The sequence below is a fragment of the Pagrus major genome, chromosome 4 (genome assembly GCF_040436345.1).
Source record: "Pagrus major chromosome 4, Pma_NU_1.0".
NCBI lineage: Eukaryota > Metazoa > Chordata > Actinopteri > Spariformes > Sparidae > Pagrus > Pagrus major.
Window position 1 is genome coordinate 34,547,250 of NC_133218.1, and position 23,604 is coordinate 34,570,853.

Below are 23,604 nucleotides of genomic sequence, written 5' to 3' on the forward strand. Positions count from 1 at the left end.
TCGACTTCATAATTCCCGTTGCCAATCCTTGAAATCGCCAATTAATCGCTAATCCTCGGAATCAAGTAGAGGACATTTACGCGCAAAGGAGGAAACGGCTCCCTCCTGCCATTTATTTTACAGATTTTAATAATAAATTTGAACTACGAAGGTGTTAGTGATGCAGTCTTTTGAAGGAGGTACACGTTTCATTAAGAATGCGACGATCTAATTATTTGGCACAAAAGCCTCCCCAAAAAAGAAGTTGTCAAAACGATCGCACGGTCGTGAGGATAAAGCCTTTGACGTCTCTAAAGGCTTCTGCCTTTGCTTTTTTTTTTTTCTTTTCTTTTCTCCTTCTTATTCAAACTGATTTTTCCCCCTTTTGTATTTCAACAGCTGCATTTAATTTAACACATCGTTGCACATCCTGCAACACAGGATCTGTTAATTTCTGTCCAGCATCCTCGGCGCGCTCTCTCCCCTCCTCTCCTCTCCACAAAGCCGAAATCCCCAATATTTACGTTTTGTATTTCAAGACGTCGGAGCTAAATGATCCTTGCCCACAGTGCCTGTTTTCCTTTTTAACAGTCACATCTGTTCCACCGGGCTCTGTTTGTGCAGCACGTCGGCTCCCTGAGAGATGCCTTCAAAGACAGACAGAGAAATCAGAACTGCTGCACAATGCAAACACTGAAACTTCTATTTATATCAAAATCTTCTTCTTCTTTCATTATTATTATTATTATTATTATTATTATTATTATTATTATTATTAATGCTTTATTTAATTCAAAATATCAGTAATTGGAATAATACAAAATTCCACATAGGCTACTAAATATTCACAAATTTACTTATAATTATAGTAAATATTAAATATAAAAATGTGTGTGTGTATAAGATGATTTTGCATGGTGACTCATATTTTTGTGTTTGTCCTATTAATAGGCTGGAGACAGAAAACGTACAGGAGTAAAATGCACGCTTTATCTCTCAGTGTGTGAGCAGCCCCCAGTACTAAGCATTGGACCAGGCCTCTCGTTTCCTCGCTTTAAGTATCGATTGAGCTGTGCAGTATTACAGAAACACTTGAATCTCAGGTGGCAGGAATGTGTACAATTGATCTCTTCCACTGTGGCTCCCAGCAGTGGCTTTTTTGCTCCACAACACAGAGCACCACAGGAAGAGCCGGGGCGAACACACTGAAACACAATCGCTCCAGACTAAGAGGGGCTGTCCCAGTCTGCCCTGTTCACTGTCACTATTTATTGGAGTGCTGCGAGTCTCATCCGCCTGCTCTGCAGCCACACTGACAGTGTGCTCTCAGGCTGTTCCTTAAATTATAAACACACTCAGAGGAGAGATATCCTGCAGCTTTACACAAACACACTACTAGATATTTTGATTTATTCCTAAAATTCTATCCGATGCTTTTTTTTTATTTTTTTAGTGTTGGCTATTTGTTAAATGGCTTGATGGCCTTTTTGCTGCAGTGTCTGGAGAGGATGGGAACCATCAGCAGAGAAACATTACTCTCTCTAGCTGTGAGCCACTCCTGTCCACTTACTGTACACTTGAAGGTTCATTAAAGGCTTGGCCTTAAGTAAGGGCTGTATGCACAGCTGCCACACTGCAAAAATAACATCATTTGTTTCCAGTGCAAGTTCACTTTTTTTTTTTTTGTAATTCCAGTTGAGGTGATCTACGTCATTCTGCTTTGTTTTGTCCAAAAAATAAGTAGTTTGTTTTATATCCTAAATATTTTTAAATGTCTTTTTGTTTGGTAATTTAATTTTTAAATAAGGTAAAAAATCCTTTTAAAGCACACGTCATCCAAAAACTGAGGATGGTACGCCATAAAATAATATGTTACTTTAAACTAAATTGGTTGAAAAATATGTGCCAGCAAGTTTAGGTGGGTAATGTAGTGTGTGTGTGTGTGTGTGTGTGTGTGTGTGTGTGTGTGTGTGTGTGTGTGTGTGTGTGTGTGAGAGAGAGAGAGATAAGGAAGGAAAACAAACAAGTAAACTGCTTCTTGACTCATCAACAGCAGCATCAGGAGGATTTAAATCTCTTGTTTCATGTCCTTCATGTGCAGGTCAGCCTGAGATGATCTTGGGAAGCCGGAGACACCCCCCCCCCACCCCCCTCACACATCTCCTGTCTTGTGCTGTCAGCCCTCCCGAGTCGATACAAACCGTAGCCTGGGGCCCAGCCTGGACTCCCCACTGAGGTTCTGGCCCACCGCTGGGAGATCAAAGACCCGCCAGGAACAATGGCGGGCCTCATTTAGCCGGCCGCGGTTCACTTTTTCCCCCGGATGCAGCGCCACACCTGCCCACGCTGTCAATCACACTCAGGTGATGGACCTGCTCGAAGGCCTGCGAGAACATACTTCTTAGGTGCATTTACACATGCTTGTTGGGTGAGCAATGCTAAAGTGTGTTTGTTTCCTCCATCTTGACCTCAAGCAGACAAGTTTGGTAGACTGATGATGTCACAGGGGGAAAAAAAGTGTGTCCTGCTCCTTTATTTTGAGGTCAAATGAAATACAGATTTTGATATATTTAAAGTATGAACATGTCCCGGTGCTTCTCACTGATGACACGTCTGCCTTTAATGTCCCTAACGTGTTCTGTAATCGCATTTAATCGTCTGACAAAGTGATGATTGTTTATATGTTTTTGTGGAAGCCTTCGTCCTAATTTGCGTTGTCGTTCTCCTCCAGCCATTTCATGCTGGTTTTATCTTCCTGTGGTTCCCATCGTGCTTCCTGTGGAAAATGGAGCCTGTCTGCAGCGTGTACACAGCTGGTTGGAAGACAAGACCTTCCAGATTGTAAGTACAAACATGGAGCAGGAGGATTTTTTTCAGGCCTGCGCACTCTCACAGTTATCACAGACGAGCAATCAAAGTCTTGGAGGAAAATATCCATCCTGCCCCCCAAAAAAACCAGACTCCTGTTTGTTCTCCATTGAAGTCGTGCTTTGGTCTTATGAGGGGTTTTGGAGGTTGTCTTTGCATGGTTTATTTTTATGGCACAGCAATCTGGAGACTATCCAAATGTCAAGGTCATTTATCTTGCAGTTCATCCGCTCCTTGGGCTTTTGTGCGGTGAGAAAGAGAGGCGCAGGCCCATATTGCATTTCATGACCTATTGTGTCAAACGAGCACCCAGACAAACAGGTGGGAGCCCTGATGTGAGCTCCTCGTGGGCTAGACTCTCCAAACTTGAGGCTCCCCCGGCCCATTCTTTAATAAGGCACTCATGCTTGCAAGAGCGAGCCATGGCGCTCAGATGGGAACCTTCAGGGATGCTAATGAACGTACAGTAAGGGTTTGTCTCACGCACAGAGCTCCCGCTATCTGCGTCTCCCAGTTTATCATCACCGCTGAAATTGCAAGGCCGCCTTACAAGGGGAGACATTTAGCCCATTGTGATGCTAATTCTTTAAAATTTGATGTCTAGGGTTTGTTCTCACAGGTCAGGGTAGGTTTATGAGACTGGCTCTTTTGACAGAGTACAAGCACCTTTTTTGTTATCACGGAAAAACCTGCAGTCGAGCGTTGACCTCGTCGCCCCCCAAAGGCAAATTTAATTTAATGTGCGTTTCCATTTTACGATGAATCACATGTTTCCTTGTTTGATACAGTAGAATGGAGACAGATCGTCTTTCTTTGGTTTTAAAGAACAGCTTCGAGATTAAGTAGGCTGATTGTGGCCCTTTCACCATCAGAATTACAGTTGGTAACCCTAGCCAGGCCCGTCTGCTCCGGGGCTGAGACACACACAGAGTTGGGGACACTCTCTGTTAATGTCATCTCACAGATTCAATTTCCTCGACGCCGTCTTCTTACCTCGAGTCCCACAACCTCTGACACATATTCTTATTCTCCCTCACAGTGTCAAAGCATGCTAGTGAGATGGAAAGATATTCTGCGGCCGCTGAGATATTGATATCGAGCGCGGAGATGGGATGTCAGAGCGACTAGGAAGAAGCCCTTCAGCCGCTTGTCAGGTGTGTTTGATTCCATAGGTGCTCCGGAGAAGGTGTCTTGAGTTTATTGAATTTGTCATTTTCGGCCTGGGAGTGAAAAGGGCACCTGTGCGCCGCCGTGAGCCCCCACGCCAGGACCGCCACCCACATCACGCGATGACAGCTGATGTGCAGGGACAACCCTGAAGCTGTTGAATTTTTTTGAAAGCAGTCCATCAGCCTGTGCGTACATTATTCATCAGGGAAACAGCTGAAAGGATATTTACTTTGTCAATTTTCTCATAAAAGCCTCCTCGGGCACAGAAAAGTCACCCGTGGTTACAGCAAGAAAAACGTAGCTATTTCAGAGGCAGGTTCAGACTCAAATTGAAGGCTGTTGTAGTTGTGGATACCGGCCACCCACATGAGTGCTGGATCAAAGCAGAGGCCTGCTACAGTGGCTGAATATTCAGTGACGTTATTGGAGTGTGATAGCTTCTTCTGCTCCGTCGCTGACTGTGGGAAAATGAAGAGGGTCTGATAGAGATTTCGCTCTGTTCAACTGTGTTTTATGGGATTTGGGGGCTGCTGTACAGTGTATCTAACAAGTCAAGATCACAGATCTGCCACCCACTCCTTCACAAAATGCTCACAGTCACGGTTGGTTTTCTCATCGGACATCTCGTCGCAGGCGAGAGGAAAATGGTTTCCTCTGTGAAATGTGTAATCAAATGTAAGATAAGAAATGCATTAGGTCATGGCAATTCCCACAATGTGCCGTTTGATATGGACATGTGTGTGTGTGTACGTGTGTGTGTCTGTGTGTGTGTGTCTGTGTGCTTGTAACTCAATTGCACCAGCAGAGTTAGATGTTTGACTCCCACTGGGTCCGCTAAAACTGCATCACTCATCGGATTAAAGCAGCCACTAAATGGCATATGTTATGATTACATGATTTCATGCATGTGTAAGCGTGTGTGTGTGTGTTTGTGTTAGTGTCTGTCTGTGTGTGTGTGTGTGTGTGTGTGTGTGTGTGTGTGTTGCCTGTGTGGCTCTTTTTTGTACATGTCCTCCTCATGCTCAGTTAAGTCTGCGCCACCTGTGATTAATAAGAAATATCCCAGATCTAGCAGGTTAATGTTTAATCAATCAACTGGGGGAGAAGCCTCTAAACGGGTCTAGTTTATTTTTAACCACTGTATCACATTAAACGCACCGATGTTTTTAACGCAGCCAAAACTCATTATTTTTGCCTTCAGCTAATGTTTATCAATCCGTGGTGAGAATACCTCACACCCGGCCTGTGTGCTTGTTATCCTACCTGGGAAAAAAAGTAAGGCAGCTCTGAGCTATGGAGAACATAATGTTTTGAAGTTAAAGGCAATCGCCTGATTTCATTTATGCCCAAAGACTGAATAAACAAACTGTCTTTGTTTTCATGACGGAATAAACCGAATAAACAAACAAGGACAAAACAATTTCATACTGCTTTACTTCACTTTCAAACAGTGTTCTGGGGAACTTATTTTCCTCGTTTATTCACTCATGGAGGATATAAACATTTCTGAGTTTGTATTATTACCTCATTCATATTGTAAATGGTAAAAATCGTTTGAGTTTGAATTACATATTGCCCCTTTAAAGGACAGAATGAAGGGCTAAAATATCACAGAACAAGGTCAATGGACGATGGTGTAGCTGTTTCCCCTCCATGCCTGTATTTGTGATATCTGTAACAGTTCAGCCGCTGCAGCCGGGTGTTTCCTCTCCGCTGTGTGACTTGGCTGCAGCACTCGCGCTATGAAATCAACACCCCACTCAGCAATAATGCTCTCTGAGGCTTGGCCAGTTTACTAAATAATCGATCCAAATAAAAGCAGCAGATAAAATTGACTGACCCTCATATACTTAATTATTGCAGCTATTTGACCAAATAGCATTTTTCAGGATGCTGTGTGTCACAGGCCATCAATATTCCCTTAATCGCTGTTAGTTATTGCCCTACTTTGTTACTGCTGTGGATGGCCGGTCTCCAGTGGTCAGTTTGGCCCAGGGCAGCGAGGGAATGAGATGCTAAATGGTTGCGCAAACAATTTGATTATGCTGTTTAATTCCCGTCATATGGATCTGCCGGGCCCTGCTGATGCACTCATTTCTGCGAGGCTGTACAGCAGAGTGCTGACCTGCCTCGCTCACACCAGCGGCCCAGAAAAGAGCTGCCTTTTCCTCCATGGCCTCAGGATCAATAGTGACTGCTCCCTGGGTGCGGACTGGTGTCTTGCAGGTTTCACCTTTTACCGCTAACCTTTTAAGCTCCTGCATGATGGCACACTGATCGACATCCAGTTCCAAGTTCAAATGCTGAAAAGCTCTGGTATGCTGCGTTTGAGGCCCTCAGTCTTTACCTAGCTGAACACAAGGTGTTGTAACACGAGGAGAGTCGGGGGTTAACGCTCCCCCCCCCGTCGAAAGCCGACCGCCTCAGCCAAGTGAAAAATGAGAAATGAGCAGGGCAAGCTCTCAGGGCCCAGTTGCCCAGTTCCCAAAATTAACATTTCAATTCAAAACCAATAATAACGCATTGTGTCTGGCATGAATGAGTGCTGCTGCAAAGGGAAGGCGATACCTCCTGTTCCTGTGTCAATGAAAAAGCTCCTTCATCTTCTGCTAAAGGGCCCACACAGTCTGAGGTCAGCCAGTCAGCCTTGGTTACACTGCACAGGCATGCCTGGGTGGACGGCTCGAGCTTCCCGGTGCCTTTACAAAAGCCAGGAACTACAAACACACACACACACACACACACTACACACATACACATACATACATACACAGAAACACTCGTGTCATGCTCTGCAGGAGGTTGATGGCTCTCAAGTTTTGCCAAGAACTACTTAAGATGTTGAAAGAAGTACACATTGTGCCCTTTGAAACGAGCTGCAGTAACTAATTGTAATATCATATGACCTCTTCTACATATTATTGTTGAAACATAATAATTGCATGTGGGTAAAATTATCTCTACACTGACATTCCACCTACTTTTCCTTCCACCGGTCTGCCTTGTGACGCCTTATCTGCGAGGCATTCAGCCTAAAGCGTGTTATATCTTGAGTGTCTCTGTTCATGTCAAACCCTTCTGATATGCTCATTGACAGCAGATCTCTGGCAATCACAAAGGGACCACAGACCAACACTGTGTCTGGGGGGGTTTTGGCCATCTTGGCTTTAGAGAACAGGATCGAGAGCCAGCCTCTGTGGCTCTGCCAAGAAGGTGTCGGAGGCGACCTCTGCTACATGCTCCCCTCCATCAGAGAGCACATTACCAGTCCGTGAGGTGAGAGAGAGGGACACGGGGCAATTTCAAGAGAGCACTGTTGGCTATTTCTACTGAGACTGAAGGAGCGCAAGAGCCTATCTGCTAGCTGTCTGCTCCGAGTGATGCGGGCTGGGTTAGTGTGAGTGATTCCTTACATGCACTGCACTGTCTACAGGCAGGAGGCTTGTCTGGGTGGGTTAAACTCTCACAGCTGATGTTTCACTTTGCTATGGAGGCGTACATGGACGGTATCATCAATTGAATTTGAGACAGTTACTGTTCATATGAAAGAAATGAAACCAAACCAAAGTAATTTTTAGGAACAAGCAAGATGGGAAAGTGAGCACTAGCTTCGTGGTGAGGAGGATTTGGCAGCATTATTAATCCTAAACAGAAATCTAGCATATTTAGTTATGGTGCCAAAGAAATTAAAAGCGCCAGCAGCACAGAGAACCGATCTCATCTGAAAACCAAATCACTGTTTTTCTCCTAAAAACACCTCAAGAAATAATTATTTTCAAGTTCTCCAAAGAGAACCAAGAGTGCATTTTGCCTTACCAGTGAATAATCATACCGATCATGTTACAGTTGTTGAGAGAAATAGTTCAGCATTTTGGGGAAGGAGATATAACATTTAATCAGCGAGCTTTAGAGGTGCTGGTAGGCAAATTTTGTTATCTTTGTGCCAGAGCCAGGCGAGTCATATCCCCCTGATTCAGTCCTTATGCACGGCTAAGCTAACAGGCTGCTGGCTGTAGCATATTTATATTTATATTTATTTCCATATTTATCATCTAACTCTCGGTGAGAGAGCGAACAGTTGCATTTCCCAAATAACAAACTAATCTTTTAAAAGTTAGCAGAAGCCTAGTTTACATGATAAGTGTGCTTCACCAACATCATGCTGCACCACACCAATCACACATTTGCTTTAAAGGTGCAATATGTAAGAATTTTAGTTTAAATCATTTAAAAATGAATTGACATTATTTTAACAGAAACCACAGTGACCATATGACAAAGATGTCTATGTATTGTGCAGCAGAGATATCTACTGAAGTTAGCATGCTAACCATCTAGCCCGTGGCTACTTCGTACCTCAAGAGGTAATAGTCTCCTCGGCTAGCTGAGCTAACTAGCTGATGGCGGCTATAGTTGGCAGCTACAGTTAGCAGCAGTTAGCGGTTACTCTGTAAAATAGTGTAAGTTCTGCATCTTTTTACAGCGCTGATTCTCATGAACTGAAAAATAAAAAATCCCAGGTTTCAGACAGTTCTGTTATTGAGAACAAGACCCATTAACTCGTCATTTTTACATCTGACACCAGCTTGTGTATTAGCAGTAGTGTGTGTGGTTTTACATTTTATTATTGACCTTATATTCTGGAAAAACACAGCGGCACAGAGGTGGGAATAATGTCACATTAAATGATAAAGACCACGAACTACCAAACAAACTTCTTCTACGTATGAAAATTTTACTATTGCATTTTCATATTGAAGTTGTCATATTTGTCCAGTAAACGAGTGCCCAACCTGCTCATGACCTGTAGTATCTAGGTGTGAATATGTGTAAGATATATACAGAAATTCAAACTTTTTCCTGTAACAGAAAAGTTACAACACAACAGTCTATATAACACGTTCCTGACTCAAAACCCTCTGTTATTGTGTGTTTTTTTGTAAAATACCTCACCTTGCCAAGGCAGCGTCTTTTGGCTGGCAGTGATGACATCAGCACTCCCAGCGAAGAGGCCAGCTCCACTAATAAGGCGCTGCTGGGATTGCCGCCCGCTTAGGTTGTCAATGAGTCTGTCTTGATCTGAGGATTAGGCCGGTCGTTCCAATTACAGCCTGGTGCCTTGAGGTTTGTCAGGCATTGACACAGACGCCTGTCGATGGCCCCGGTGCATATTCCAGGACCCCGCTGAGTGACAGGCGCCAGCGCGCCAAGAGACGACGACACACACCGCGGGTGTGTGCGTGTGTGGCATGTGTCGTGTGTCTGTTCCATATCATTAGTTTCTAATCCATGTCATAGCTCTCAGCTGAAAATGAACCTGTCCTACTGTATAAATACTATGAAGCACACCGTGGAGGAGTGTGAGAGTGTGTAGTGTCTCATTTCCATGGTGAAGCTATCGACTCTTAATGACAGTCTATACTTCAGACATGAAGGGAGCAAGAACACTAGCATAAGACTGGTGATGTATCAGTTAGCTGTCAGCTGTGGATATGAGGAAGTCCTGTATCCTGCTGCCGGTCTGTTACAACGAGTATCGATGATTTAAATGTAATACAGGAAAGAAAAGAAGCGCGCTCGCTGAAGGGATCTTTGGTAAACCAACCGTCGCCGACTGCCAGCGACATCACGGTAGCGAAACACCTCCACCCCGACCGCTCTGTAATCCACTACATTAGGATGTAAACTATAGAGGCGAGTTTTTCTGGAAATGATCAGATTTGATGTGTGATCAAAAATATGTCCGCACGAAGACGACACAATCTCCCTCAAAAATCAGAGTATTTGTGTCTGCGTCTCTGTATGATGGACTCCACCTGTGTGATTGCAAGACATCAGTGCAAATGGCAGCGCTGACACCAAAACCTGATATTTACTGTTGATGTTTCAGACGTGGACCGTGGGTTCACTCTACAGCTGCACTGAAAATATAATGTCTGACTAGTTATTCATGGGAATATGTAAAACATACAACTGAACCACAGCAGATGTTTGACAGCTTTGATGTTTTTCTTTGATTTTTTTTTTCTTATCCAAAATGTACACAGAGACACCACAAGCATGTAGCCAGTGTTGAGTCGGATACTTTTTAAATGTAATAGGTTACAGATTACTAGTTTCCCAGACACAAATGTAATCAATCATCAAAGTAATGGAACTTATTACACTGAATTACTTTTTCCAACAAATGTTTTAAAGCGCCTCTGTTGAACTTCTGTGTTGTGCTGGAAGCCGGCCGTCAGTTTTTGTTTTGGCCCTGAGACGAGGCAATCGAGAACGTGCATAAAGTCCCAAATTATTTGGACTGTTGCGGAAAATCCGACCCGAGTCCTTCACAAAGAAATCCACAGCATTAAACAACTAAAACAAATCATCCACAGGCTTGTTTAGGCAACAGAGAGAGAGACGGGGAAGGTCTAATTTTCCTCTTCACATTACAAACCACTCACATATGGTGAGTAAAAAAGTGATTAATACATGTAAATTGATACAAACTGTAACGTAGAGCCCTTTTAAACTGGACAATAGATTAAAAATCAGATTGGCAGACGTGGGACTGAGCAATTTCAAACAACCAATCAAAAACAACACTTAAGCCTGTACTGCCCAGTAGATGCAGCCTGTCTAGATGTAGAGACTGTTTCCTGTAAGCCATCTGACCATTCACTGTGTCGCACTAATATGAATGTTGTATTATACACATAAGCTTTTCACTTCAATGAATATATTCAGACATAATTGAAATGGATTACAATTACATTTATTTTCTTATTTAATTATGTAATGTCATTACTAGTTACTCCCCCGACCCTGTAGCATGTAGCAGATGTGGGTGTCTCCTCCTCAGCACAAAGATGGCGTCTGGTGTGTATCTACAGCTCAGCGGAGAGTCACGGGAGCTGGTTTGTGCTCTCTCAAGCAGCACTCAGTAACTTGACATGGCTTGGCTGGACTCCTCTCATCTGGTCATCTCTGCTAACTCAAACCCCCCGTCCCTCCACACACACACACACACACACACACACACACAAGCTTGTCGCCTGGGAGGCCAGCAGTGACTTTACACCCACAGAGGTGGGTCATGTGACACAGACTGCTGTGTCCCACGTTTGATACTTAATATTCACCACCTGGTGTTATTTACATGCCATTAAACGAGAGATGGGTGCTGCCCTCGCTGACTCTGTTTATCTGATTTTGGGTGAAATAATCAAAAATCCTTCTTTGTGTGTCCTAAAACTGCATCATTTCCAACCACTCACAGTTAACCTGCTCAGCATGTCTTAAAACATTTTTTTAGCAGTTCTCCGCGCCATTTTTTGCCGGGTGTAACGTTATCCGCCAGCGATGTTAGCCGGCTGTAATTAAATATGAATGGAGCGCTGTTGGTTGCCCGGCCAGTTTGTTTGGTTGAGTGCTGGCCTGGGGAGGAAAAAGCTCATCAAATCTGTTGTGTTGGTGTCATTCTACACCCCTATAACACTCCATGACAGGGAATCTCGGTGGTCCTGTGTACAAAGGGGGCTGGGAATCACCTGTATTTAGAGTTAATGGATTCGAAATAACTCACAAGCTCACAGTTTAATGAACGCTGGATTGAAGCAAGCAAAAAAAAAAAAAAAAAAGGGCCCCCCGCTCTCCCTCGTCGCTGCGTTACATGAAAAACATTTTCAAATTGCACGCTGGCACAGATAATTCACTTATTCTGTGTAATTGGATGCTGACCAGGGTTAATATGTAGGGTGTCATTAAATGGAAATGTAGAGTTGTAAAGGGGGACTGTATGATACAGGGAGTCTTTTCTATAGAGCTGCCCCTATGGAGCTGATTGTGAGCTCCTTCTTTCGAGCTGCCAGGGGCCGTCTTTATTTGAGGCAACTCAAGCATGAATTCTGCGAGGGAAAAGATTGGGGACAGTTATATTCACTTCTGTTTGTTGCCTGCTTGAATGAAATGACCTTTAAGATAAAAGCGAATCTCTTGAGCAAGTCAGGTGAAGAAAAGGCAGCACAAATAGGGCAGATGTGGTGAAAGGAACTTTTTAAATTCGACAGTGAAGGAGGGCTGCTAGACCATGGATGCTTAACAGACTTGTTGTTTGCCGGTAACCCTGCTCTGCCGCTACCACAATGCCACATGGGAGGAGGCGCTCACTGTGGACGCTCCTTATTTTGATTCGAACAAAATTGAACACCAGGGAATTACTTTTTTTTTTTTTTTTTTTTTCAATTTTATTTTTAACTGTTAAAGGAAAAAAGTCCTGTTATCCTCCAGAAAATGATTCTGGTTCGGGGGAATGCAGCAGCACAATAATGCAGGGTAATCTAGAGACTGGTTAATTAAGTTGCTCCTTCAACCTCTATTCATGGGAAAGGCCTGTAATTAGTCCTCCGAAAGCAAAGGTATTTTCTTTCGGATGGGTCAATTTGAATTCCTCCTGACTCCAATGGAGAACTCACAGGCTCTGTGGCTTCAGGAGAGGCCTATAACCTGCATTCTCCCAGTGATAGCAACACTGTAAAACCTTAACCGAACGGTTAAACACGTCCTAAAGAAGAACCATTAAAAGCCAAAGAATGTGGATGTACAGTCAGTAATGAAAAGCAACTTTTTGGTCGCAGCCCACTTGTTTTTTGTGTCGCTCGGTAGTCTGGTGTCGGCTGGGCTGTGCCACGACTCACCAGCTCTGCCACCTACAAAGAGGGCAGACTCTGGGCTGCCTGGGTACTGTTGGTAAGGAAGTTAATCATATACCTCCGAGTAGCGCGACACAAGAAAAGCGGTGTTTGTAAACCTGCCCCCACGGCTCTGCCCATAATTGGCTCTACAAGTGACTGCCTCGGCTTCCTGTCAGCATTATATCTGTGTTCACACCAGCCCAGCTGGTAAGACATTTGTTCCTTGGAAACATGGCTGCTGTTTTGATCTTTGGACTGTGAAAGCAAAGTAGCTCTCACAATGGTGGTAATGTGGGGAGGATTTTCCAGGCTGTGGAGGAAGCCAGGCAAAAATGTCCTGCTGCCTTCGGAGTGAAGAGCAGCACGTTGGTAATGCTGATGGTGCTTGCTTTGCTCTTTTGTTACACGTGTTTTAGGATGTTTAATCAGTGGCTGTTGTTCACTGAAGGCTCAGTGAGAAACACAATACACCTGTACAGCAGATGCACTTTGAATGGGTAGTTTTTTCTCAACATACGTTAGTGGTGGAAGCAGTCAGTTAAAAAAAAAAAAGTTAAAATAATATCAATGTAAAAACACTCAGTTACAAGTAAAAGTCCTGCATTCAGCATTTTATTTGTCTTAAGATGTTAAGCAAAAAGTACATAAAGTGAAAAATGCAAAATTTCCTTCATAAGCAGAATATCTATAAATTTACTTAAGTACTCTACTCAAGTACAATTTTGAGGTACTCGTACTTTACTTGAGTATTTTCATGTTCTGCTACTGGTTTGAGGCAAACATTGTACTTTTTATTCACTACATTTATTCGATTAATTCAACTTTAGTTACTCTACTTTTCAGATTACATTAATTCATTTATTTTATTTGCAATCAAATTAAGAAATACAAACAAAACCAAAGAAAACACGTTCTGATGATCAGAAAAATGCTAAATATCTGATTCGATAATCTGCCTGTGTCGACCCATAACATACTGTATCTACATACATGTAAAAATATATGCATCATTTACTTTTACTCATATTTTTGATACTTAAGTATGTTTAATATCACATACTTGAAGAATTTTACTCGAGTACTATTCGTGTGGGTGACTTTCATTTTTACCAAAGTAATATTTTAACATTGATGTCTTCTTTTACTCAAATGTGACTTTTGGGTATTTTTTACAACACTGACTATATATCAGGCAATTCGGCTGTTATTGATACGTGTACAGGTAAATATTATTCGGTCATTGTAGTTGCTTGAGGTAGAATTATTTGTGACTGCTTTGCTGTGTAGTTTAATCTAAAACAAGGCGTCATTATTCCATATGATGATCATATTTTGGAAGTAATGGAGTAAAAAGAACAATATTTTCATCTTAAGTAGAAATATAAAGTCGAAACTATCGAACTATATCAAGCATACTTTATTTGTCCCTAATGGTACATTTGTGTTTTATATGTTGTGCTTTAAAACCTTGTTTCTATTCTATATTGTGAATAACTTCAACATTGCATCTTACTTTGAAAACCCGGAATTTTAAGAACAACGAAAAAGTATGAAACTGAGCAGCGCCTGGCGTGTTTGTGTCAGTGTACAGATCGTTATTAGGAGGCAGCGAGGGGTGCAGGAGTGGAACTTTGTTTTGAAATTGACACATGGCAGGAATCTGAGATTGAAATTGGGAAATGTTAAAATACTGCTGGCGACACCTCGACGTGTGGAGGGATGTAACTTCCTGTGCAGCTGTCAAGAAACACTTCCCAAGCTGCTGCTGCTGCTGCTGCTGTGCTCGTATCTGCGCCTCAGCTCTGCTCACAGATCATGCAGGGAAAATGGAAAACAGTTGTAATATGCTCATAATTAATCATAGCAACTCTGAAATGAGAGCTTAATGATACATTTGTAAAAAAGTAAGCATTTATATGATACAGATTTTGAAATCAAAGCACACTTTAATTTCGTTTGTTTCCTTTGGCTGCAAAAAACTACATTTAGATTCGTTCATGTGACGGATGACGAATATGTTTTCTCTGATTGTTGATCAATACAGGATGCATGATCCTTTGAACGCGTGGCTTTCTGACAGATATCTTAGCCAGGTACCAGGAGGAATAGCTCAAGTTGCAGCCGCTCGGCCACATGTGTTTGTAGCGGTTGCCCCTCGCGTAATGAAGAATCGCTCCTCTTCACTCCTCGCCGGATGCAACGTACGGCCCGAATATGACTTTCTCTGGCTGGCTCTCCCATTTATAGACGGGCTAGATTTGTTTGGGATTTTTGGGAAAACCACACTCTGATGAACATCCTGCCCGAGACATTTAATTGTGGCTGCTCCATTTTGTGCTCAGCTCTGCCTTTTTAAGACTTGTTTATTCAAAAGCGTCCACATGTTGATTGTAACCCTATTTTTTGCTTCCTTTGGCCCAGTCACATTTTGAAGTTGTTTTTTTAACCTTTTTGGATTGTAAAAGAATATTCTGGTGGATGTAGTTTTAGATATATATATATTTTTAGGCTAAATTTGATCTAAATGATCAAAAACATCTTTCTGCCACCTGTGTCAGTTATTTGCAGTCATTTAAACAAACCTCTCCTTAACCCTCGCGCTGTTTTCCTACTCTTCTTACCTTTGTTTACCTTGAGGTGGAGGCGGTAATAATGAGAAGTGAGCACAAACAATACTTTGAATGCATGAAGAGAAACCTCAGTCATAAATAGCAGTGTGGGGGGGGGACGAAGCTAAATATTGACTGTGTGACTCCATACTGATGTCTCCTGTGACTGTAGGCCTTTGTCTTTTCCCCCGCCAGCGTGTGGTCGTAATTGAATTGTAAACAACACCCACCATGTTATTATTTACTGCGCTATGCTGCTCAAACCATTCGACCAGCCGCCTCCCTCTGCCACCGGAGCAGGAGCTCTGAGTCACTTTGACGTGTTACCTAAAAGGCAGTGAAAACAATATATGGCCAGCTCATCCATAAGTCATGGCGTTTGGCGCAGCACCGGTGCATCCAACAGAAAAGGGGGCTTTATGAATGGCACAAAGTCTGTGAATGATAACGGTCATTAATATGTCCATTGAGGGTCACCACATTCATGCCACATATCAAATCCCCTTTGAATGAGATCAGTTCCCTCCTGTCAGAGCCCATTAGATCCGTCCCACAGCCCCAGTGGCCAGCTGACAGGGGAGAAACCCTAGCCCCGGCCTAGCACCATTAGCATTAGAAAATGAGCAATCAGCTGGAATGAAGCGCAAGAGGAGGAGGGGGGGTGCAGGCTCGTCCAAACTTCAGTAATGATACCCAACGCAAAATGTAACACCGTGTCAGAGAGGATTCCAAAATAGTCCACTGCATTGATGTTTTCACTGGAACTTTTTTAAATTCAAATGTTTAAGCTGAATATGTTTCCTCCGTGTCTCGTGGTCGGTCGTGTCTCTTTCTTTAAAGGCTGCAGGATCCAACCTACTTCCCCTCCACTGGAAATGTTCCGGCCGCTCATAGAAAATTGTGTTGAACCTCTTTGACTTTGCGAAATAATTGAGTTAAAACACTCGATAAAACATTAATTAGCTTAGCAGTCTGGAGCAGATAACATAGATAAAACCCTATGTAATTCATATTGATTAGAATATGCACATTGAGCGTAACCTCTTAAGACAAGTTTTCCTTATTAGATGGACACAAAGCCGAGGTCATTATTCGTACAAAGAAAGATCTCTTTAGATTTTATCTTTTCACATAAAAAGGTTTGATTGGATTTCTTTCTGAGGAAGCTGCACAATCTATTTTATTCTGGTTTGATTGTATTACCTCTTAATTAGTTTGTATATTGAGTAGAACAGGCCTTATTGATTTGAGGTGCATTCATTTGCATTGCAAAAATCCCCTTTAATCCAATATAATCTCATCCTTACTCAAACACAGCAGACTGCATCTTTGACTCACTCTTTTTCCTGCTTGTTTTCCAGCTCCTGCTCTCGGCTGCTCTCTGGGGTTAATGGAGCCTCTTGGTAGAATTTAGAGATTCTTTTTCTGTGTTTGCAAAAAAAAAAAATCATTTTCCTAAATCCGGCTGTTTATTTAAAGGTAGTTACACTCAATTTCTGCGCACTTCATGTGGGGAATTGCATGTTGTGTGTGGTAATTTATACGTCGAGCGTAATAACAAGCTGTAGTATTTTCATGTGGCTGTGTTGTGGGCTTTAATTTCGAGCTGTTTCAGTGAATGATTGGCGCTTGTAGGTGTTGTGTGTAAATCTGCTGCTGAACACCCGTGGAGCCCCGCGGAGCCGTGTCACGCAGAAATCAGCGTTGGAGGCGTCAGATCCCTCCCACCCGTCCAGCGCACAGCAGCAGGCTTAACAATTCTCTGTAATTAACCTCACCTGAACTTTAATGGCCCACCTCCGGGACCGAGGGCCCCGGCTGTGTAAAATTACTGTCACACATGGAGCCGAGGGGGAGCCCTGCCGCAGCGGGTGTGTTTCTGCTCAGACAACTGAGAGGGAAATGCACCCCTGTGTAACACCTAATACCACCAACACCATGTCAGAGGGGTGGAGAGGTGGGGGCTGCTGGCGTGGAGATGCTCGAGTGCAGGGAAGCCATTTACAACATCTGAAAGTATTTGTTTTATTTTTATTGTTTTATTGTGCTGCTTAGTCATCACTGCACTGTTTTTGTGTTTTTTTTGCATCTGCTTAGTTCCTTTATGTGGCACTCTTGTCTTTTTCTGTTCACTTACGATGGTGAGTCATGCTACTGCTAACTATCCAGTACTTCTTTTGTTTTGCTAATATATTTATTTTCTGCTGCTGGCAGGAACACAATACGAATCACTTCATACGTGTCTAAAGAAACTCTTTAGTTACGAGTTTTTTTCGTTGAATCACAATCCTGTCGATCAGATGTTGACCTATTTATTGATATTTCTCTGTATTTTTTATATCAAAATCCAACCAGTCCCTCTACATGAACAACAAAGGTTATTTATGAAACAACGGATGTTCCAGTAATCCCTCATATGAAGGGTCTTTGATTAAGGTTTTGGTTTGGATAACTAAACAACTTGGTTACTGCTTGAGAATGATGGATTTCATGTTTACTGACTGTTGGTAGAAGACAGCATTCAAACCATGGGAACCTTCTGTTGTGGGTTTTAGAGAGAAGGACAATCATCATTCACACAACTGCAAGAGGTTTACCTGCCAGAATAATGCCAATATCCTGCAGGTCATCAATCAATGCTGTTATTTTTCTGGTATTCACTGTTCGTGTGGCTACAGGCAGTGAAGGCCTCTGCTTCAACACGCAAGTTTACTGTGCACAGTGAACCCATTGGTTTTATTTCCAAATACAGCAACATTTTGCTTAATCTGTTAAAATATGATTCTCATGAAAGTGCTAATGCTAAAACGTACAATATTTTTCATTTTAAATATTTCAAACTAAGTTAAAGGGGCTACGTAGTTTTGAGGAAGAAATTCAACGTCAGAATTTTAATATTTACAATATGAATGAGGTCATAATACAAACAAATATGTATTTTTTCCATAAACTAAATCATCAAGTTGTTCTCTGATTGAAGCTAGAAAGGTGTCAGGGTCCGCCACATATAAACAAAGTAAAACAGTATGAAGCTGTGTTGTCCATTAAGGTCAGTTCGTTTATTCAGTTTATTCAGCAATGAAAACAAAGCTAGTTTGTTTATCTAATGTTGTTTAGGCATGAAAGATGAAGATCTTTCTCTTCTGATAAAAATGTCTTAACCAAAACTACATAGTGCACATTTAAAGTATTAAATTAGTTTACTAACTTGCAGGCTTGTTTGCCACCTGCACCTGGTGACATTTATTCTATTTAATGTACAGTACATCATTGATAATATTTATTATGTACTGTATGTTAAATACATCCAATTCAATGTGATAATCAGAGTTTTTTTCTAAAACTATCACTGTTACACCAACTTTGGATGGGTGTGAAGGGAAAGGAAGTGGGACTTAAAGCTTTGAGCTTTAAGGATATAATATATTACATTTCTGCATTAAAATGTCTAAAAACAACTAGGACTTTGTTATGTATTTCGTTGAGTTGTGTACTTACATTATCCTAAATGCTTCCAACAATGTTCAAAGCCAGAGAAATGTGTAATTTTTATTCAAGATGATGTGTTTCATTGGATCGCCTGTCGGTGGAAACACAGGAAACACCAGATGACATGTCAGAGAGTGAGAAAGGACGTTGGCAAACTCGACTAAATGTAACTTGAATAAAACTTGAATACGTTACCTCGTCCATGAGTCGCGTCAGATAGTTTTTCACTGGCAGTGGTGGTTGTTTAACAATGAAGACAACAACTCCCATGATCCCTCACAACATCATCAAACTCTGTCTTTTGTTTTCATTGTTTTGACTGAGAGACCCCTATAGCAGCAGAAGTTGTTTGTGCTGTTGTTGTAATAAATATGATGTGATAATTTGAATGATGTCATACTTAATCGACTGTATTCGTCAGTCTGTGAGAACAGTAGCAACAGAGCACACGGTGTCTGCTTAACAACACTTCACCAGACCAGATCACAATCCTGCGGTCGAAGGCCTGCTGCTCTCTCTATCATCTTATCCGAGCCACTTCAGTAGTCCTCATACAGCAGCTGCACGCAGCTACTGAGACATTTGGCAGTGCGAACATGTGCATGTTGAACACTGGATCTGAATCCTGCTGTGTGGCATGTCTGAGCCCTGGGCTTTGGTGGAGCAGACGGGCGGGGCGGGGCGCGGGGTAGATCTCTGATGGATACAGTGTAGTCTGAAGTCATCCAGTCGCCCTGTGGCACACTGGAGGCAGCTTTTTCCGGCAGGGATGTTCTCACCATGTGTGTGTTCAGTTGCCCAGTGGCTGAAAACACACACAGAGGGGTTGAGTCACAGGATCAAACACTTGAAGTGGGCTCTGAGTTTACCATCAGGCCTGATGTTTTATCAGCACTGTGGTCCTCTGCCATGACTCAGTGATACGGACGGTGAGAAGGCCCCGAAACCTCTCCGAGGCTGACTCATTTCAACTTTTACTTCATTATGTTGTATCACATGTTAGAGCTGTGCCAGATGGCAGCCTAGCATTACAGACGGGTGTGTCTCCTGCACTTTGTTTTGTTTATTCTTGTTTTCAGATAAAACCATAATTCATTTTATCTTGCATCTTGAGGATAGATTACATTTTTTTTTGATGACGAAACATATAAAAGTGTTATTCTCAACATGTATTTTGTTTTTTTTAAAACTTCTGTTAAAGGTGCACTATGTAGTTTTGGGAAAGAAATTTTAATCAGAAGAGAAAGATCTAAAGGACAACACAATTTCATACTGTTTCATACTGTTATATTTGGCGGACCCTGCCACCTTTCAAGCTTCTTTCCTGTGAGAACAGCTTGTTTACTCAGTTAAGGAAAAAAATATATATTTCTGAGTTTGAATTTATTCTCCAAAAACTACATAGTGCCCTTTTAAAGTACACTAGAGTTTGAAAGAAAAACAGCTGTATTAGCTTGTTTTCACGTCACCGTGGTGTTTTAAAGCACTTAAAGCCTGCAGATTAACATAAATTGATTAGCTGGTGGGCAGCAAGCGGAGACAGCTCCGTCATACACATCAGCAGTATATGCAAAGTGACAGGCTGACAGGTCTGCACACATGCACACAAACACTGAGCCCCCTCTCACCCCTACTGGCTGCTGCAATATCCCCCGAGCCGCTATCTGTCTGCCACTTGTATGAAGGATAAAGAGACAGGATGTGGAGTGGGGGGGGCTCGGGGCCTATGACTGAATGCGCCATCAATGGGCTTATTTTCATTACAGCCAAACAAATGTGTCACCCCAATCATCACACGGCTGATTTTATCCTTCTGTTACTGTAGCTCCACAAGCATTTCCTTTTGTGAGCGCTCGCTCCTGATAATCCCGCTCTGACAAAGGGGCCATGTGCCGCCGCAGAGTTCCATGACCAAAAATGTAAAACCAGTCGTTTCCACTTACATACTTTCTCAGTGATATCATACATAATGAAAGAGTGTTCGTAAGCACTTTTGCTTGTTAAGTAATTCCTTCTAATCCCATATGTTGCAATAACAGGTATTTAGAGGAAAACACTTACTGGAATCCAACTTGTTTGTGCGGATTGTTTGAGCAGTAATAAAGTCATTATTTAAAAAAAATAAAAAAAAAACATCTGAAATATTCTTTAACACTTTAACTAAAGTGTGATCTTCCAGCTTAAAAACAAGCATTATGATCAGAGTTAAAGGGTACACTTTCACAGCAGATGAAAATGTGTTATCACATATTTTATGGATTAATTGAGCAGTGTGAGGATAATTAACAGAGGCGCAGCTCTCTGTGGGATGGAGTCTCAGTGCTTTCAGCTGGGCCTCCTAAACCTGAGAAACTCCTTTATTCCACCCTTCACTTGCAGACTGACTCCAGCTTTACTGGGCTGGCCCGTCGTAAATGGGACTGGGTATCTTTTTACTCAGGCGCTGCCTCGGCCCTGCCAGACTCGGTGTGGGGGCTACGCAGTGACCTTACCAGGTGAAAACAGTATTACTGCCGGTGTAAAATACACACAGCGGCAGGCCTGCTGCATGGTGGTTTTCTGTTGTTAATTTCTGACGTCTGGAGGGTAGCTTTCCAGAACGAGATATTCATTACAGGAATAAAACATCACTATTAGAGGAAAGAACTTGCAAGTCAATGGGTTTTCAAATAGCAGCTCTTTCTGCATCATATGTGAAGCATGTTAATCAATAGGCTAATTGTGCTATTGGCGTCGGATGTATTGTGTATTTCATTCGTGTGAATTGTGGTTTTGTGATCCCGACCACTGAAAGCTGTGTGTTTTAACTACACTGTACATGTAAAAGCCAAAACTACAAACAAGTGCTGAAAGTTTGCAATAGCGCATAAACTCTCAATTCAAATAAAAATAAATAACTAAATAAATAAACATGACACTGCAGAGGTCATCATACCTTTACCCTGTTTTGGCTGTACTGCCCCGGTGGACCAGTTTAATTAATAAATCAATCAATATTTAATAACAGTCACTTGAACTCTTATTATTGTGCCAATTCTGCTGTTATTGTGATTATTATTATTATCATAACTGTGAGACGCTGTCACTCAACATGCATTGTTAAATCTTTCTTTAACTTGTATTATTGTTGCTGCTGCTGTTAATCCAATAATTGTCAGTGTAAGTAAATCCTGTCAAGCTGCTGATCAACGAGCGATGGCGTCGTCATCATCATTGTTGACATTTCCTATTAATTATTGATTTGAGGAATAACAATACCTTACTTTACCTTTATCATGTATTATTTAGTTACTTATGTATTATTTATTCAGCAGTTTGGTCACACTCTCTATGAAGCCTATGTCTATAATGTATTACAAAGCATGATGAATATACTTATAATGCGTTGTAACGCACCTATAAAGCTGCATAATCGTAGTTATAAGCAGTGATCATCAAGCATTTTATAATGACTTCATAGTGATCCATCATAGTGTATTAAAAGTGTCATAGCTGTATGACATTATAATCATTTATAAGACATTATATGTATTATAATGTGATTATAAGCAGCTGTACATGGCTGTTGGGGGGTGATTTAAGTAAAGTAATGAAATCACTGTGTTACAGGCAGATGTAATAGATTACAAGCTGGTTATAAGTCACTATAAGTCGTCACTGTTTGCTTTAAAAAAAAAGGTACCAACATACAATGAATAAGCATTGGTTATATGGTTATACAGTGCCATAGGTGCATTATTATGCATTAGAAGTATGTTCATAATACATAATAATGCTAATAACTTGAGCCCTGAGTACAGTAGAGGAATTATGAACAGAGACAACACAGACAGTCGAACAGAAGTACACATGGAGAAAGCATTATCAGACAATGTATGGATGGATGGATGGATGTTTCACACACATATGCTTATTGCTGTGATGTAGACATGAGTCACCATAAACTGACATTGCTAATAAAAAGAAAAGTTTTAAATCAGCCGCAGCACATGTCTGACCCATCATCTACATTTCCTGGTAGCTTCAATGGCTTCCTCTTTTCCAAATTGGTTCCTTGCTTGCAGCTTCCGCGCTGCGTACTTGACTGACTTTCAGCCAGAGTTGGGTCAAGCGTCATCGATCCAAGGTGGGGTTGGCGAAAGGTGAAGGAGGAAACCCTCAGAGAAACAAATTGACCCCTCGACGCCCCCTGTAGCTGTAGAAATTCAGTGTCACGACCCCGGTGGCTTCTGTCGCAGCCGGTGCTTCTCCTCAGAGGTGTAATCGAGCCACAGCGTAAGGATACACAGAGATATGATACTGTTGTGTGTCAATAATTGGACACGGGTGTATTTGTGTCACTGACAGTTATATATGCACTTAATACAGCGGTGCATAATGCATACTGTCACTTGACAATATGGCAAAAGATATACTCTGGATCAGATTCAGAATATGTGGCTGTCTTTGTCAGGATATGAAACCTGGTTTGAATGTTCGAGATCATCCATCACCTCCATGCGTGACGCGTGGCGCAGGTCTGCCGTGTTCTCCTTTTGAAGAGCGTATCAAGTGAACACTTACTTGCAACTATGAGGAATGTGGCACTGTGGTGTCCAGCAGACTGCAGCGTCTGGAGGAATGTGCCAGAGTGTAATCTGTTCTCTCCCTTAGTAGGTAAACGTCCCCCCTCTTACAAGGGAACCTGTTAGGCCTTTTCACCAGCTTGTAAACTCACCTCGGTCCGTCTGGGAGACCTTTTTGTTTGAGCTCCAAACTCCGTGACTGAAATCGCTCTTTAAGTTGTAATAAGGGAGAGTAGTAACAACAAA